Consider the following 15,085-nt stretch of genomic DNA (forward strand, 5'->3'; position numbering starts at 1 on the left):
GCACTGGTAAGAGTAGTTTTTGCACTAATTAAATATTCCAAACTTCTATCAAGATTATTGTCACCTATTTAATGGCTCATTGAGTTTACGGGCTATGCAAGTTCTCTTTCATCAGTAGAGTTAGGACATCCATTCTTGAAATGATAAATTAAGGAGCAGGCTAAAAACATAAAAGAACATCTGAAGATTATTCGCATTTCAAATTTTCTGACATGGACCATTCTGTTCATTGATGAGATCAGAATCGGATGAGCTTGAAGAATTCATTTTCTTCAAACAGTTTACTTCTGCCTTTTTACACCACTTAGGGCATTGAAAATTTATACTGTTTTGTGCACTTAAAATGAAGCATATGCAGAAAAATATGTTTAATGTAATTACTAAATCTTATCTTCAATAGAAGTCTTTATTACATGTACATAAAAGGGTTGAAACACGGAATCATAAATATCATTGCAGCATTTCTGGCATAAAGAAGGAACAGAAAGTTGGCGTTAGAAGTTGAGCATCATAAAGGATTCATTCGTTCATTCATTCGTTCCCTCACTTAACAAACACTGATTAAGCAATGGCTCTATGCTAGGGATTGTGTTGTGCCGTATGTATCCACTGAATAGTAAAATCAATGCAAAATATGATTTCTTGTCTAGTTAAAAAGAATAGATGAACGCACATATAAAAATATACTGTGAGTTCATACTATTATGAACAAAATAGGAATGCAGTAGTATAAAGGAAGAACAAAGGTAGAGTTGTAGGTGGAGTGGGAAAGACATTTAAGCTGTTATCCAACGGAAATAAGATTGAGCCAGGCAAAAACTAAGGGGAAGTGTGCTCGAGTCATAGGGAATGGCTCATGTTAAGGCCCTAGATGAAAAAAGACTTTGGTGCCCTCAAGGGTTTGAAAAGTCAGTGTTGCTGGAGTCTAAAGGGCCAAGGAAAGAGGAGTCAAAGATGGGGGAGAGGCCAAGATCATGCCAGCTTAATCAGAACTTTGTAGACCATGGTAGGTAAATTGTTCAGCTTTTATTCTAAGTGTAGGAAGAAGCTTCTACGATGTCGCTTGGGTTCTTCTTTGAAAAATAGATTGGAAAGGCCAATACTTGGAGCTGGGAGAGAAGCAGGTTGATTGTTATTCATAATTTAAGGATGAGACGCTGGTGGCTTGGACAAAGTGGATGTAATGGAGATAAAGACACATGGACAAACCTGTGATCTGTTTTTGAAGGAGAAAGACTAGGAACTGATCATATGTGGGGTAGGAGAGAGTTGTCCCAGGTGGCAAAAGGGGCTATTTTACAGACAAAGACAGATGTGTTTTGTATGTGCGTGCATGTGGGGGGCATTTTGGATGTCGAGAAGGCAATTGAGTCTAAAGTTCGGGAGTTCGGATGAGAGTACTACCCTGAAAGTTATGGGAATATAGGTAATCTTGGAAAACAGAAGAACAGCAGAGATCATTCAGACAGAAAATGTAGAGAAAGCAAGGAAACTAGCTAGAAGGGAGGCTGGCAAATGCTAGCATTTCAGGAGCAAAGGAAATGAGCCTTGAAAAGAAAAGAGAGGAAGAATTGGGGGGCAAGACGGGTACAGGAAGGGGAAAGGGGAATGTATGACAGAAGAGAGAATATTATTCTTGAGGATGGGAAAACAAACCTACTAGAAAAGTATAACAGGATTGATGGGTCGTATAGCTTTATCATAGTTTATATAGAGATTTCCAATGTACAAAACACTTCATTCAAGTCCAATGTTTATTTGTTCAGGAAACACCAGCGAGATCCAGTTTCAAATGATGTTCATGATAGCCTGTGGGATACATAAGCCAATACTATTGTCTGTAAAAAAAAAAAATGGCTCACATTATATCTACTTCAGTGGAAATGGTTTTGCTACCATGAGACAGGAGAGATGTTCCAAACTGGATTTTCAGACTCAGAATTCCGTGTCTTGGGGCGTCTGGGTGGCTCAGTCGGTTGAGCGTCCGACTTCAGCTCAGGTCATGATCTCGTGGTCTGTGAGTTCGAGCCCCGTGTCGGGCTCGGTGCTGACAGCTCGGAGCCTGGAGCCTGCTTCGGATTCTGTGTCTCCCTCTCTCTCTGCCCCTCCCCCGTTCATTCTCTCTCTCTCTCTCTCTCTCTCTCTCTCTCTCTCTGCCAAAAATAAATATACTTTTTAAAAAAATTAAAAAAAGAATTCCGTGTCTTATTCCCCACGGAGGCATATTATTTAGATTATGTTAACCTTAAATAGTAATGGTAATAAAGCCTAGATACTTTAGTCTCCTGTTAAAGTCTGGGTTGTTATGATTAAAGATAAAAAGATGCAAACAATCATTTTAAAAATACCAGCTCTACCATTTCTTATGTAATCCTTGCAGATTCAATGTCAGGACGTGGCTCTACACAGCTGTGACCAAACTGTTGCACAGGATCATACTTTTAGACTGACATGAATGGTTCGAGGCAGCTGAACAACCAATTTAGTTGATTTTGTTCCGCAAACTTGACTGGTCATTGGGCTGAACTGACCAGAAGGCACTATCATGCAAACACAGTGAGTTATGTTTCTCTAGAGATTGCAAGCTATGCATCAGAAGCTGTCTTAACTATTTCAGATCACTTGAGTAGTGCTCTGTCCCTGAAGTCACAAGACATTTTGAATCAGCTTTGTATGAAGAATATGGTGATTTTAGAGAGACCGAGTGAATATCTGGGTTTTCGCATCTACATCAATGGGTCCTCTTCAGTTGTAAACAGAAATTGATTCTGATATAAGAGAAAAAGAAAAAAAGGAAGAGAAAGAAAGAAAGAAAGAAAGAAAGAAAAGAGAAGAAAAGGATGATAATTAAATTATGCAAAAAAGAAATTCCTGAGTGTTAAATAGGTCATATCAGGAAAGGTATGAGAATTGAACAAGGGTCAAAGACACAGAGCACCCAATCAGTGCTATTGACTGAATTTCTGGGACGGGACTGGACCAGAGTAGGTCCTTAGGAGTTTGTTTTCGGTGTTTTGGAGTGTGTGTGTGTGTGTGTGTGTGTGTGTGTGTGTGTGTGTGTATCAGGCTGATTATCTCCATTACTGCTATTACTACTTAGTAACAATGTTGGCACGTGACATCCTACATCATGTGGCATAATGAGATCCTACTCTATGGTGCTAAATATTTTATGTGCTCATACAAACCTAGGAGTCAGGAGTATGCATAGCTCCATTTAACACAGAGAAAACTACAGCTTGGAGAGATTCATCTCCTGCAAAATCACATGATTGGCAGGTGGCAGAATCAGAAACTCAGTCTCTATAAAGTCCAAGCTGTGTTCTTAACTTCTATTCTAAGGAGTTCATCGTGTCAACTTAAAATAATGATCTCTCTGGTTAATTAATACCATTTATGGAAGGACAGCCTATAGAATTATTTTATTTCATTTTTTATTTTCCTGGCCATTTTTCTGTTTCCTTTAGACTTCTTACACGCCTGTGTGAATATATGCCTATAATTAAAAATCCAATGCATATGGGGCACCTGGGTGGCTCAGTCAGTTAAGCGTCCGACTTGAGCTCAGGTCATGATCTCACAGTTCATGAGTTCGAGCCCCACGTCAGGCTCTGTGCTGACAGCTCAGAGCCTGGAGCCTGCTTCAGATTCTGTCTCTCTCTCTCTCTCTCTCTCTCTCTCTCTCTCTGCCCCTCCCTGACTCATGCTCTGTCTCTGTCTCTCAAAAATAAATAAAAACATTACAAAAAAATTTTTTAATCCAATGCATATGATTTTCAATTTCCACTTAAATTATACGATGCACAGAGACCACCAAGGAAAATAAGAAATTGACCACAAGTAAAAGAGGAAAAGTCCTAAGAGGTCTACTAAGCATGAGTGAAAATCAGTTAAGACTATGTAACATATAATGTTTTGAAAGAATCAGAATGCTTCTCTTGCTATATGAAAATTATAAGCACCATTTTTTTTTTTTTGAGAAAGAGAAAGGCAGAAAGTGTGCTTGAGCCGGGGAGGGGCAGAGAGAGAGGGAGTGAGAGACTCCCAAGCAGAGTCCAACACGGGGCTCCATCTCCTGACCATGAGATCCTGACCTGAGCCGAAATCAAGAATCGGACGATTAATGGTACTGAGCCACCCAGGCGCCCCGATAAGCACCATTGTAGAAGTGAAAGATCCCTGAAAGACATCTTCATTGCTAAAAAGTTACCAGCTCCAACACATAGCACTTGAAATGGGAAACACCGAATCTGTAATGGCTGTGAAATTTGGAAAGACCAATAAAATAAGTAAATAAACAGACGACCGACAGACAAAGAAAAATAGTAAAGAGAGAAATTAACCGTGGTAAACTTACCGTCAGACACAGGATCAAAATCAGCTACGTAAGATTTTGGCCAAAGGAAGGCTGATCCTGGTCGATGCTGTTGGAATGTCTTAGAAGCAGCGAGACTTCTTTCCTGTTCGATTTGTACACCAGTCCTCCACTGTTTATATTTAGCTTCTGCTACACATAGAAAGTGAGGACACAAAATGTTTCTCACTGTAAATTAATTTCTCTATTTCATAAAGGAAAAAAAAACCAGGACTTCGGGTTTCTCGGTAGGTAGAAATACAAATATATTCATTTCCTCTAAGGTAAGATATATAGAAAGATCTCCCTGTGTTTTGCTTTTGTTGTTGCTGTTGTTTTGTTTGTTTGTTTGTTTGTTTGTTTGTTTTCAAAATAGACTATTCAGTGGAATAAGGTATGACTGATACAAAAAATATATGCAGCTCTATTCCCTACATTTGGTTAAAAATATTGTTTGCGTTTGTCACAAACTGATGGCCCAAATTAAGACGGCAGAGGCTTACCTCCAAAATAAAAGTTATTTACATTTCTATCTCTCACTCAAAATAAATACATACCTTCTGTCTGTATAATATGCAAAGTAGGATCATTTAAATGAGGGGGGAAAAAAGTAGAACTGCCGAAAATAACGTTTTGAAAAGTTTTCGGGGAAGTGGTCACAGCCTCTTGGGAACACTTTGAACTAGAGCTCAAATAAATGAGATTGCGTCACCTCGCACAGACTCCTAATCAGGCTGTCTTTGTTCTGCAGCTCATATTGTACCTAGAAGTTCGTTTCCAATACCTGCACATATTATTCTATTCATATGTAAATGGGATTGAAGATGTTATTCTTTCTTCCCTACAATCTGCTCTTAAAGCAATAATAAAATTTATGAACGAGCGTCATGAGAGGTGGAGGCTTATGGACACTGGCGTGTTCTGACTTTGCACCGAGCCCACGGTGGCGATCTTGAAGGAGCAGCTGTGTCTCCTTCCCTCGGGGATCCATTTGAACATGAAGGGGTTATCACTGGAGCCGTTATGGCGTTAGACATTTCCACTGATATGACATTTGGATTCCAATGGCAGTTTTATGGCTCTCTAGACATCTTTGATAGGAGAGGAGGTGTGTAGATGGTACCGCTCCCTGTCAGGAAAGGGAAGAAAGTCTGTTGGTCAGAAGACGATGGGGAACCACATACCCCGGGTTCTACTCCTGGCTTTGCGGGTCACCTGCTGGAAGCCTTGAAAAAGCCACAAGAGATTACCGGGGGCTCCCTTTCTTCTGTGTGCAGATTAATTGCCTGTGGCAAATGCTGTGTGCAAATTTCAAGGGCAATTGAGTCCTGCGAGCTTTCCTACTTGCTCCTCTTTTGTTGTTGTGGTTTTTTGTTTTTTTTTTTCCTCTCTCTCTCTTGTTTTTAAGGGCAGGAGTTGCCAATTTTATGTGCAATTAAGTTGTGCATACCCCAAGCTAACTAGGGTACCTCAACTCCACTTTAAAACTATCGGCTATAAACACATCCATGATATCTGATGTCTTCAGGGAGTAACCTAATTCTGCTTTGATGGAGACATTTAATGGGGGTGCTTCTTCCTATTTTCACAAGAATGCTGTAGGTATTAGTTTAAACCAAACAGGACATTCCATTCTTATGTGCCTTAGTTTATCAGTCTGTCAAGAGATCAGGAAACAAAGCACATCTATGGACTGCCTCGATTTTTAAAGAAAGCGAAGGGTTAAGCATGCATTTTTTATAAATACAGGATACCTATAGCTCTCGCTTCTAATGTGCCTTAGGTCGTGTTCCGTGTTTAAAATGGTAGCTTTATTTATTAGTATATAATAGTATATTTATTAAATATGAATATATTTAATATTTATTAAAGGATGTGAATCAACTATGTTCTCTCCTAGAGCGAGCTTTTTGTCAAGAGGGCTGTCTGGGATCAGACAACTGTGGTTCAATCCGTTTTGTTAACAAACAACTGTGATTTTGAGAAAGTTACTCTCCTGTGAGCCTGGGTTCCTCCTCCCTCCAATGAGGGAAAACAAACAAAGGTAAAAACAAAACTCACCTTGGAGGATACCTGTTCAGGTGAAATTAGACAATACCAGCCTCCATCAGGCGCTCGGAAAACAGGGAGAGTGATTATTCACAGCCTCTCAAAAGTTCCCTTTCATTTCAAGAAGATCCTGTGCTGAGAACCAGGTAGAATCGTAGTGAACAGGCGCTAAAAGGGCTGAGGGAAATTAACCAGGTTCTCGGGCGCCGAGTTGGCCAAGAAAATAAATGTGGATTTCAGTGTTTCAACCATTTTCCTGCAGTCGCGGGGGCAGCATGGGGGTGGTGGTCGTCAGGCTCTTGGTCCCCTTACCAGCCTTCCCGCCCTGTTAACAAATCCCAGAGGTAGGGGGACCAGAATTCCTTCCACTGATGGAGGCGAAGATCCCTGCATCAGCGCTGGGTGCGTCCATCTGTCCATTTCCTTATGGGCCTCCCTCCTCCTGTCTTCGAAATCTTCCTCTTAGCACTCTTCATATATATTTTATAAATATAATTTTATATTTATATTTTTTATATTTTATAATATTAACTTATACTTTTATAAATATAATATTTTATAAATATAATTTTACATTTACAATTTTTGTATTTTATAATATAAACTTATATTTATAATGTTATAAATATAGTATTGTATAAAGATAATTTTCAATATATGATCATAAATTATAAATCTTTATAAACATAAATATATAAATATTATACCTATTATAGAAGCTTATAGATTGTATATGTGTATATATTTATTATATATAATTTAATATATAAAACATATAACTCGCACAGTGTCAAATTTAACAAGTTATGCTAGAGATAATAAATCCCACAACTGCTATTTCTGTCTGAAAACTATGACACAGTGTGGTGAAAGCGCCAAATAGTCTGGGGCTTGTCCCTGTTTGCGAGGGCTTTTTCTTCGCATATTTTACTGTCAGTTTCTTGACATTTTTGTCAGCTCAGAACTGGAGGGCATAGGTGCCGGCGGCAGGTCTCACCACATTTTTATTCTCCATTGCATTTTCAGAGACTGTGGAAAAAAATAAAATAAAACCGGGGGGCAGGCGGGGATGGGGGGCGCGGAGGAAGAGCCGGGAAGAGAGGTGATGATGTCAAAGGCAGAGCAGCGTGAGGGCCAGACTCTGAAAGTCAGAACGCGCAGTTTTTCACTGGCAGCTGGCGCTCTGCGTACAAGGTGAGCCCCCCACGCCCCCGCCCCCCACGGTCCCCCCCACCCCCGAAGAATCCTGACACGAGACATGCCATTTTCTCATTTCCTCATTACGCCAGGCAGATAGAAGGGAAATCTATGAACCTGCTTGCAAAAGATATCTTTTTACTTTTTTTTTTTCTTTCTCTCTTTTCTACCCCTCCTCTCTCCAGCCCCCTCCCCCCCCCCCCCCCCAACAAACTGTGCATTTCTGGGCAGGGAAGGGTGTCTGCGGAGCACAGCTATTGTTTTCCTAGTAACATCAGCCCTGGCTCCAATCAACCCTTAAGGTTGTCTGCCCTTTAGAACTAGAAGCCTTTCCTCTTCTGGGTTTTTGTTTTTGTTTTTCTTTTTTAAAATTCATGTCGAAAATGTACAGAGCGACATTCAAGAAGTGATAATGTGGAAACACCTTTTCTCCCCGCCCTCCCCCCTCACAGCTTTTGTAAAGAAAAGGGAAAAAAATAAATGAATAGGCCATCATGGGCGTCTATTCAATTTTGGCCCCCAACAACAGTGAAATAACAATAAAATAACAGTAGTAGTAGTAGCTATATTATATATAGTTCAGAACCATCTTCCCAAGGAACCCCATCTAAAATGTATTTTAGGGGCGCCTGGGTGGCCCAGTCGGTTAAGCATCCCACTGCCGTTCAGGTCATGATCCCAAGGTCGGTGAGTTGGAGGCCCGTGTGGGGCTCTGGGCTGACAGCTCAGAGCCTGGGGCCTGCTTCAGATTCTGTCTCCTTCTCTCTTTGCCTTTCCTCCGCTCACACTCAGCCTGTCTCTGAAAAATGAGTAAACCTTAAAAAAATTGTAAATGTATTTTAATGTCTCTCTCTGTGTTTTTAAATTTTATTCTCCTTCGTCTTATTTCTTTCTATAAGAAGATATTTCCCAAACTCTTCATGAAGGGGGGAAAATGTGTTTCCTTATTAAGTACATTTGGCTAATGCATATTCCCAAAGTTTATTTATAACAGAGTCTTTTTATTCATCAGACCATTTGTTAGTATGGAAGGGGGTCACAGAGCTGGTAGGGGCAAAGGTATATAATTTCAGCAACATAGTTCTAACAGTTACCTTTCTGAGCATATTCATTATAGGCTTTATTGAGCGCATCTGATGATTCGCTTTCCTTGCAAAGGAAGTTCAAGTCTTTGGCAATTTCCGGGACAGCCAAAAGTTACTTCACAAATCATTGCCAGAGTATGCTGATGTTGTCTTGGATGTTTGACCAAAATATTGAGTAAATCTTTAAAACATAGGTGGGGCGCCTGTGTGGCTCAGTTGGTTAAGCATCCCACTCTTGATTTTGGCTAAGGTCATGATCTCCGTGTTCGTGAGTTCAAGCCCCACATGGGGCTCTGTGCCCTCCCCCACTCATTCTCTCTCTCTTTCAAAATAAATAAATTTTTAAAAATAAATAAATAAAAACAACAAAAAAAGCGGGAGACAAGAGTAAAAATAAATAAAATAGCTTTTAGTAGCCTGCCGAGATAGCCCTGCTCGCATTGACAATATAAACAAAGTAAGGTGTGAAACGTGGTCAGAAGCAGCACAGTCCAGTATCCTGGTGAACATCTGCACACACATCAGTAGGGTGACCTCCTATCAGCAGAATTATCGAGTCAAAGGATTGCATTTTCACAAATTTGACAGATGTCACAAACTGCCTTCCAAGCAGGTCACATTGATTTATACTTCCCCCAAGATCTTTATGTGGAGGGCTCTTGTCTGTTAATTTTCTCGTTCATATTACTTCATTTCTCTGTTGGGCTCTAAATGAACTTTAGCTGATCTTTGGAAAGGCTTATAGCCAATCTATAAATTAATTTGGGGAAATTCACATCATTATAGTACTGAATCTTACTACAAAGGGGCACAAAATCACTTTTTTGCCCTTCGTGGAATTTTCATTTTCCTTAGATGGGTTTTCAATGTTTCTTGAGGTGCTTGGGCATTGTATGCATTGCCTTGTTATTTTAATCAGGGGTTGCCTGTTGTTCTAAATAAAGCTTGCTGGAACACGGCCACGCCCATCATTTACATACAGTCTACACTGCTTAAAGTTGTATAGTTGCAGCAGAGACCATATGACCTGCAAAGCTTAAAATAGTTACCACCTGGCCCTTTACTGAAAAGTTTGTTGACTCCTGCTTGAGATCATTTGTTTCCTTTCATTGTATTGTCAGTATTTACTTCTACATGGAAAAATTATTATTTGTAACATCTTACTACTAAATTCTCTCAATTATTATAATTTCTGATGATTCCCCTGAAGTTTCTAGGTATGTCAGGTGTCCTACGAAAATAGTTATAATTTTATTTTCATATTCTCACTATATTTATCCGCTATTTCGTCATTTGTCCAGTTCTATTGATAAATATATAAAGTATTGAATGTGTTTCCTCTATTTATATAGAGTTATGTTTATTTCTCTGTATACTGTTTTATAAATGTTTAATGTTTATTTATTTTTGAGAGAGAGAGAGAGAGAGCAAGCAGCAGAGGGGCAGAAAGAGAGGAAGACACAGAATCCGAAGCAGGCTCCAGGTTCTAAGCTGGACGCGGGGCTCGAACCTGTGAACCATGAGATCATGACCTGAGCTGAAGTCGGACACTTAACCTACTGAGTCACCCAGAACCCCTGATGTTACATTATTTATTCCTATTTTATTAAAACACAGTTTAATCAAAAAATGGACATTGAATGTAGTCGAATGTTTTCCCACAACCATTGAGATATTCATAAATACTGTTGTCCTCTGATCTTTGGATACAATTCATTTTATGAATAGATTTTTTCATTTTGAAGCCATTTGGGGATGAGCTCCACCTGGTTGGAATATGTTATTCTTTAATGATCAAGTTGAATTTTCTTTGCTAATAATGCATTGGTACTTTGCAACAATATTCAAAAGTAAAAAAAATATATATATTTCTGTATTGCTCAGGTTCTGTGGTTTGTAAGTTTAAGATGTTTTAACATCATATTGGGTCTATAAAAATAGGTTGACTGTCTCCTTTTTTTTTTACATGACTTGGATTAGTTAAGAACATCAGAATTGTTTTTTCATGAATGGTTAAAAGAATATACCTATGAAGCCATTTAGACAGTGGCTTTTCCTGGACAGTATTCCTGTAATACATCTGCCAATTTTCTACGTTGCTAATGTACAAAATGCTCTGTATTTGTGGGAAGGAATTTGGTATCTCATACTTTCATTAAAAACTAGCCATTTCATTCAGACTCTCAAATGCATTTATATAGAATAGATTTGGAAAATGCATTTTTCGCAGATCTTTAAGGATTTTACAAGTTTACTTGCTATGTATCTTGATGATATTACTTACATACTTTAAGAAAACTGAGGGCAAAATCAGAACAGAGAAGGACAGATAATAAAAGACATGATGGCAATATCCCAGGATGATTTACGGGATAGATTTCCCTGGATCAGAGCTGCCTAAAAAGGCAGTCGGCTAAAAATAAAATTAGCGGGTCCCTGGACAAAGAAAACAAATGAGTTCTCAGTAATAGAGAGGATACAAAAATGGAAGTTATAAATGAGAAGGTGAAGAGGCATCTTTCAAAGATAAAGGTAATTAGATGCTTAAAAATAACAAACAAGGTTGTACAAAGAATATCTCCGAACAGTTAGGAATCAAACCATAAAAATGGCATGTTTTTGAGCTTGTTATACAGAAGGAGTTTAAGCGAAGAGAATATGTGCAACCTGGAAATGAGGGGCTTTCTGCACTCACATGGGTGTCGTAAAGGTGAGTCACTCGAAAAGAAAATGTAGCTATAGCACCCCATTTGGTTCTGCCATGGTCAATATTTCTATAGTCATAATGTGTATTAGGCATTTTCGAATTTAGAATCAACCTATAGACAACACTTGAAAGACATCAATGGAGTCTGAAAGTGATTTGTATGTGCCTCCATGGAGAGAGAGAGGGGTGAGGCTGGGAGAGAGGAACAGAGGAAGAGAAGTTAGGGGCTTCAAATTCGCATCTTATACAGAGTCAGACTTTTTTTTTTCAACGTTTATTTATTTTTTGGGGGGACAGAGAGAGACAGAGCATGAACGGGGGAGGGGCAGAGAGAGAGGGAGACACAGAATCGGAAACAGGCTCCAGGCTCCCAGCCATCAGCCCAGAGCCTGACGCGGGGCTCGAACTCACGGACCGCGAGATCGTGACCTGGCTGAAGTCGGACGCTTAACCGACTGCGCCACCCAGTCGTCCCCAGAGTCAGACATTTAACTGACTGAGCCACCCAGGCACCTCATCATATTCCTTATTAAAAAAAAAAAAAAGAGGGGCGCCTGGGTGGCTCAGTCGGTTGAACGTCCGACTTCGGCTCAGGTCATGATCTCACTGTTCATGAGTTCGAGCCCCGCGTCGGGCTCTGTGCTGACAGCTCAGAGCCTGGAGCCCGCTTCGGATTCTGTCTCCCTCTCTCTGCCCCTCCCCTGCTTGCGTGCTCTGTCTCTGTCTCTCACAAATAAACATTAAAATTTTTTTTAAAAGACAAAGAAGAAGGAAAAAAGAAAAAGCAAGTCATTTAATCCGTGATTGGCAGAACCCGGTGGACATCAGATCCACTTGGGTAGCTTAGAAAAAGCACAGATATTTTGAGTCCCCTCCTGGAAATGGCTGAGCAAGTCTGGGGGAGGACTCTAGGAATCTCACGATTTTAAAAGTATTCCAAAGGATCCTGAGGCACATTCAGGTTGGAAACCACTAGCTGCACGGCTCTTGTTTGCTTTCTCCTGGCCGATAGGAAACTGCCAGTGAAATGAGCTCTTGTGAGATTCCACAACCCCTGTATCTTTTCCCCTTGACCTTGTTTTTCTTTTTAACATTTAGTTTATTTTTTCATAAAGGAGCCTTTTGTTTGTTTTCTTTCAAATTTTAATTTACAGTCTAGCTAGTTAACGCATAGTGTGATCTTAGTTTCAGGCGGAGGATTCCGTGATTCATCGCTCAGGTACAACACCCAGTGGTCACCACAAGTGCCCTCCTTCAGGCCCATCACCCCCTTAGCCCATCCCCCACCCACCTCCCTCCATCAACTCTGTTTGCTCTCTATCATTAAGAGTCCCTTGTGGTTTGTTTCCCTGTCTTTTTTCCCCCTCCCATACGTCCATCTGTTTTATTTCTTAAACTCCACATATGAATGAAATTCTTTGGTATTTGTCTTCCTCTGATTGATTTATTTTGCTTAGCATCATACACTCTAGCTCCATCCATGTGGGTCCAAGGGGTAAGATTTCATTGTTGTTGACAGCTGAGTAATATTCCGTTGTATGTATATACCAACGTCTTCTTTATCCATTCATTCGTCAACGGACACTTGGGCTTTTTCCATAGTTTGGTTATTGTTGATAATGCCACTATAAACATCGGGGTGCGTGTGCCCCTTCAAATTTGTATTTTTATATCCTTTGGATAAATACCTAGTAGTACAATTGCTAGGTCATACAATAGTTCTATCTTTAACTTTTGGAGGAACCTCCATACTGTTTTCCAGAGTGGCTGCACCAGTTGGACTTCTCACCAACAGTCGAAGAGAGTTCCCCTTTCTCTGCTCCCTCGCCAACGTGTGTTGTTCCTGTGTTGCTAACGTTAGCCATTCTGACAGCTGTGAGGTGGTATCTCACCATGGTTTTGATTTGTATTTCCCTGTTGCTGAATGATGTTGAGTTTCTTTTCATGTGTCTGTCAGCCATCGGGATGTCTTCTTTGGAAAAATGGCTGTTCATGTCTTCTGCCCATTTCTTAACTGGATTATTTGTTTGGGGGGGTGTTGAGTTTTATCAGTTCTTTATAGATTTTGGATACTAACCCTTTATCAGATACGTCATTTGAAAATATCTTCTACCGTTTTGTAGACTGCCTTTTAGTCTTGTTGATTGCTTCCTTCACTGTGCAGAAGCTTTTTATCTTGATGAAGTCCCAATAGTTGATTTTTGCTTCAGTTTCCCTTGCCTCCAGAGATGCTTCTTGTACGAAGCTGCTCCCGCTGAGGTCAAAGAGGTTGCTGCCTGTGTTCTTCTCTAGGGTTTTTATGGTTTTTCGTCTCATATTTATGTCTTTCATCCATTTTGAATTTGTTTTCATGCATGATGTAAGAAAGTGGTCCAGTTTCACTCTTCTGCATGTTGCTGCCCAGTTTTCCCAACACCATTTGTTGATGATGCTGTCTTTTTCCTTTAGATATTCTTTCTTGCTTTGTCGAAGATCAGTTGGCCATATCATTGTGGGTCCATTTCTCACTTCTCTATTCTGTTCCATTGAGCTATGTGTCTGTTTTTTGTGCCAGTACCATACTGTCTTGATGACTACAGCTTTGTTATATAGCTTCGAGTCCAGAATTGTGATGTTTCCAGCTCTGGTTTACTTTCTGAGGTTTGCTTTGACTATTCAGGGCCTTTTGTAGTGCCGTACAAATTTTAGGATTGTTCGTTCTAACTCTGTGAAAAATGCTGGTGGTATTTTGATAGAGATTGCATTAAATGTGTAGATTGCTTTGGGTAGTATAGACACTTTAACAATGCCTGTTCTTCTAATCCATGAGCACCGAACTTTCTTCCACTTCTTTGTGTCCTCTTCAATTTCTTTCATAAGTGTTCTATGGTTTTCAGGATATCGTTCTTTTATTTCTTTCTGGTTCGGTTTATTCCTGGGTATCTTACGGTTTTTGGTGCAGTTGTAAATGGGACTGATTCTTTGATTTCTCTGTCTGATGTTTCGTTATTGGTGTATAGAAATGCAAGCGATTTCTGTATATTGATTTTATACCCTGAGACTTTGCTAACTTCACGTATCAGGTCTAGCAATTTGTTGGTGGAGTCTTTCAGGTTTGCTACGTACCATATCATGTCATCTGCGAATAGTGAAAGTTGGACTTCTTCCTGGTCTGGCCTTGATTTGTAAAACCTAATGGACTTCCTAAACAGGTGGTTTCGATGGAGTCTGTTTTTATGCTACTTTCATAATCCAAGAAAATCTGCTCTGCAAAGGTCTGTCTACAGCGGCCTGGGCAGTGGGAACATAGCGGCTCACCTAGCACGTTCCCTCAGGGCTGCCAAAAGGACTGTGGTGTGGATACGGCAAGTTGACCGTATGCCCAAGTGCAGTGGTATATGAGTGTGAGCTCATCCGCCAAGAGCTGTGTATTTGCATTATGCACGACTTGGAAAGAACAAAACTCTTGAGTAACGTGGGAGAGAGGCAAAGTTGTCTTAAGGAAACTCTCCGTGAGAATCTCACCGAGGGAAAGGGAAGGACGGCACTCAGAGTCTTGTGGCTCGTAGGGTGCTTCAGTGTTCTGGGTGGAGAGGAAAAGTCATGCTTTGGGCTTTCCTGTGACACGGAGAGCTCTCTGTGGTATCTGCTTTTGTTATTTCGGGCAATTTAAAAAACCTGGATGTTGAGAGGTTACATGTCATGAGGCTCTCC

The sequence above is a fragment of the Prionailurus viverrinus genome, chromosome B3 (assembly GCF_022837055.1).
Source record: "Prionailurus viverrinus isolate Anna chromosome B3, UM_Priviv_1.0, whole genome shotgun sequence".
NCBI lineage: Eukaryota > Metazoa > Chordata > Mammalia > Carnivora > Felidae > Prionailurus > Prionailurus viverrinus.